The sequence below is a fragment of the Mirounga angustirostris genome, unplaced genomic scaffold (genome assembly GCF_029215605.1).
Source record: "Mirounga angustirostris isolate CCGP_5_RB_7025 unplaced genomic scaffold, mMirAng1.0.hap1 SCAF_4, whole genome shotgun sequence".
Lineage (NCBI taxonomy): Eukaryota > Metazoa > Chordata > Mammalia > Carnivora > Phocidae > Mirounga > Mirounga angustirostris.
Genome location: NW_026991712.1, coordinates 137,995,147 through 137,999,368, shown reverse-complemented (window position 1 = coordinate 137,999,368; position 4,222 = coordinate 137,995,147). Strand labels below are relative to the sequence as shown.

The 4,222-nt window shown below is 44.3% G+C and overlaps 1 non-coding gene across 1 annotated transcript; it reads left to right on the top strand.

Moving 5' to 3' along the window:
- Window positions 1-1,898: 1,898 nt before the first annotated feature.
- On the top strand, window positions 1,899-2,001 carry LOC123860670 (U6 spliceosomal RNA). The gene has a single exon (XR_006794790.1). It is a non-coding gene; the product is annotated as a U6 spliceosomal RNA (small nuclear RNA).
- The last annotated feature ends 2,221 nt before the right edge of the window (window positions 2,002-4,222 follow it).

Below are 4,222 nucleotides of genomic sequence, written 5' to 3'. Positions count from 1 at the left end.
ATAGTGAGAGAGGGAACACAAGCAGGGGAGTAGGAGAGGGAGAAGCAGGCTTCCCGACGGTGCAGGGAGCCCGATGTGGGGCTCGATCCCAGGACCCTGGGATCACGACCTGAGCCGAAGGCAGACGCTTAACGACTGAGCCACCCAGGCGTCCAACTATGAAGTTCTTAAGGACAACCCATCTTACTCATCTTTGTATCCCTAGTAAAACTACTCGTACACAGCAAATCTCAATAAATCTTTGTTGAAATTAACAGGAAAAAATAGTTGTCCCTCAGAAATTAGAAGGTTTCTTTGGCAGGGATCTATTGGTGCCAGGTATTCTTTCTTTTCTTTCTTTCTTTCTTCCTTTCTTTCTTTCTTTCTTTCTTTCTTTCTTTCTTCTTTTTTTTTTTTCTCACTTAGAGAAAGGTACATGATAGGCAAAAGAATTGAATTTGGAATCAAGATGGGTTTTCATTTCAGCTCTGCTGCTTACTAGCCTATAACCTTGGGCCACTTACTTAACCTTTCTGAGTTTCAGCTTCCCTGTGTATGAAATCATAATAATAATCTTGTCTTCTCTGTTCTGATACTGAAGTTGAAAAAAACGTAAGAAACATACTAAGCGCTCAAGAAACGCATCCTGCCATACATAGTGCCCAACCCATGGTAGGGTTCCGAAACTTCTATTGCTGTTATTCTGTCTTTGCTAGCTCCCCATTTGAAGGGGAATGGGAAATCTGACAATTTTTAAAATCACTTGGAAGAATACGAAAGCCAGAGATGCTCTGCATTCTAGGATTCTGTCTAGACCATTAGCCGTTTCCATTCATTTAGCAATAAAGTATACTTGCTGAGATCTGAAGTCCTGTGGAAGTTAATGAGCAAGTGCTAGAATCTGCCCTTGGGTTACCTATCCTATTCTCCTGAGCTCCCTGAGTTCACAGGTTCAGTGTAGTTTGCAGCCAATTATTGTTTTGAGTGGGAGGCCAGCCAGCAGCATTAGGTTGAGAATTCATTGCAAAGTTGGGCTTTGTTTCCACTTTAGAGCATGCAAAGGGGAATTGTAGTGGCTTAGAAACTCCATACCACAGTTTCGGAAATCTGAACAAGAGTCCCTCAAAGCAGTTTGACATGGAGTTTTTCTGTGGTGGGAATCTTAGCCAATGAGTACCATGAACTGGTCCATCACTGAAGTGGCTTGGTACCTCCCCAAATATGGAAGAGCAATCAGTTTGATGAGGAATCTTGGTCTGCTCATTTTTAGCAGTCAAGGAACAAAAATGGTCTGTGCCCCTCTTTGCACAGAGTGAATGATTCATGGATTTTCTTAAAAATCTTTCCCCTAGCAGCACCTGGGTGGCTCAGTCGTTGAGCGTCTGCCTTCGGCTCGGGTCATGATCCCAGGGTCCTGGGATCGAGTCCCGCATCGGGCTCCCTACTCTGCAGGAAGCCTGCTTCTCCCTCTCCCACTCCCCCTGCTTGTGTTCCCTCTCTCGCTGTCTCTCTCTCTCTGTCAAATAAAATCTTAAAAAAAAAAAAATTTCCCCTAGGGGTGCCTGGGTGGCTCCAGCCCACTCTTGGTTTCGCCTGGGGTCATGATCTCAGGGTGGTGGGATGGAGCCTGAGTCTGGCTCTGGGCTCAGTGGGGAGTCTGCTTGAGATTCTCTCCCTCCCTCTCCCCTTGCCCCTTCCCTATGCGTGTGCGTGCACTCTCTCTGTCTCTCTGTCTCAAATAAATAAATAAATCTTTGGGGAAAAAATCTTTCCCCAATTCTTTGTTCCTACATCATTTGGGTTTCTACTGTGTCTGGAATCATGCTAGACTCTGTGGCTTTGAAGGAAGCTGACACAGTCCCTGATAGGTGATTCTGCTGTAGGTGGTTGTAGACCACACTTTGAGAAACATTAAGAGCTTGCTTTGGCAGCACATAGACAAAAATTGGAATGGTATAGAGAAGATTAGCATGGCCCCTATGCAAGGGGAAACATTAAGATGGAGAAAACAGACTTGCAAATGGACAATTACAAGGTCACATGTTAACTGCTGGAACTTCTGGGGTGGAAACAAGTAGTGAACAGGTGTCCAACTTGGTCACAAGCAAGGAGCGCAGGAACACTCTAATGAGAAGGTAAAGCCATCAGGCAAGTTTCATGGTAGTCTACAGTCTCCTAGGGACACCTGTGGCCCACCTGCCAGTCTTTTCATCATTTTTTAAGTTCAAATAGCTACATAGTCAGTAGTGTCTTCACTATATAGAATAATGATTGAACTTGATCTTTAGAGTTACATGAAAACAAAGGGGAGGAAAAAGGAGTCTCTTATTAATAGAACATGTGGACTGGAATTGGAGCCAGAAAGTTAGTTCTAGGTCTTGGTGATGTCTCTTATAAGGCATGTGTTCTAGGTATTCCACTATCTTTTCTCTCCAGTTGTCTTTCTTCATTCATTTGTGATGTTTGCTCCTTCCTAGCTTCAGTGTGCAGAATCATACCCACTGTTTATTAGGTGATTCTATGTAGTAGGTGCTATGTATATACGGCTGTATATTTCCTGCAATATGTATTATGGGACTCAAGGCTCCTATGACTCCTTATGTCCTTTTCATTTCAACTACTACTTCTACCTGCTATTCCTCTTAGTATTTCCTAAAATTTTTGAGAATAAAAATTTGTTTGACCCAGCTAATCTTTTTGTCATACCTTGGTATGTGATAGATTGGCTGCCTTCATGTCACATGCCCACCCTGGTCCAATCAGTTGCCCCCCTGGCAGACAATCAACTAATGTTGAGCAGGGGTCAATGGTGGGGCAATTTCACTTATATGGGCTGGGGACGTTAAGGAGTAGTAGTTCATCAACCAAAAAGCTTTTCCTGTCTGTCACGTACCAAGGTACACGTGTGAACATTCTGACACCAGACTAATAGCTCAGAGCTTGCTCTTTGGTGTTTAAAGACCCAGGTTTGCATACTGGTACCCCCATCTAAAGTTGTACTATCTTGGACAAATGACTTTCTCTGAGACTTTTCTCCATTAGCAACATAGGAGAGATTGCATGGCTCTTCCTGGGTAGTGAGAATCTCTTGGTTGTAGATACTGGGCTAAATGAATGAGTTACCATCCTGGGGAGCTTTGTTTGCAGCAAGCAGTTCAAAAGATTCCTTTGGTGGGAGGAGGGGGGAGGCCTGTAAAATGCATACTGCAGGACTCAGCCCTCCTTTGCCAATTCCACTTCAGTAAACTTGGGATGGAGCACTAGATCTGCCGTTTAAGAGTGCCTCAAGGCTATAGGTGGTGGTGGACCTGAGAAACATTAGGATGGAGAAAACAAGACTTTCAAATGGATAATCACAATGCTGCTTATTAAATGCTGCAGAGTGGCTTCAATAAGCCTAGAAAGACAGAGCAGAGCACAGAGAGCTTGTTTATTTTTTTATTTTTTTAAAAGATTTTATTTATTTATTTGACAGAGAGACACAGCGAGAGAGGGAACACAAGCAGGGGGAGTGGGACAGGGAGAAGCAGGCTTCCCGCGGAGCAGGGAGCCCGATGCGGGGCTCGATCCCAGGACCCTGGGATCATGACCTGAGCCGAAGGCAGACGCTTAACGACTGAGCCACCCAGGCACCCCAGAGAGCTTGTTTATTGTGTTAACTTCATTTCTCTGTGATGGGGCATCAGAAATGATTAGGTTACTCAGTGACAAGTTTAGATTTGACTTTTAGAAAGATGACTTTGGTTTTGGTGTGAAGAACAGAATGATGGGGATAAGAAGGACTGCATGGAGACTGGGGAGGAGGCTGTGGTCCTAATGCCGGTCAGTTGTGACGAGGAACTGACGGAAGTGACGGCAGCCAATGGGATACAGATGGAGTGCCAAGATGGGCAGGAGACATAGGCAGGGAGCCGGAGTGGGGGCAGGGAGTAAGAAGCCTAGCTTAGAGAGCTGGTGACATCCACCCAGGTATGCAGTCAGATGCAGATTTAGGTGGAGAATGAGGGAAAGCAGTAATGAGTTTTAGGTATAGTTATTAGAGAAGCTAGCTAATAGTTGGAAAAATGGAAATCCAGCTCAAAGGGGAGATTAAGCTTTGTTTAGAAGTTTGTAAAACTCTGATGTCTTGGTGATAATTGAAGACATGAGTATACAGGAGAGTTCTCAAAAAGAACCTTGGAGTGAAAAAAGGGGACATAGGATTAGAATTTCAAGAAATAGGACCCCAAGAAATACCAATATA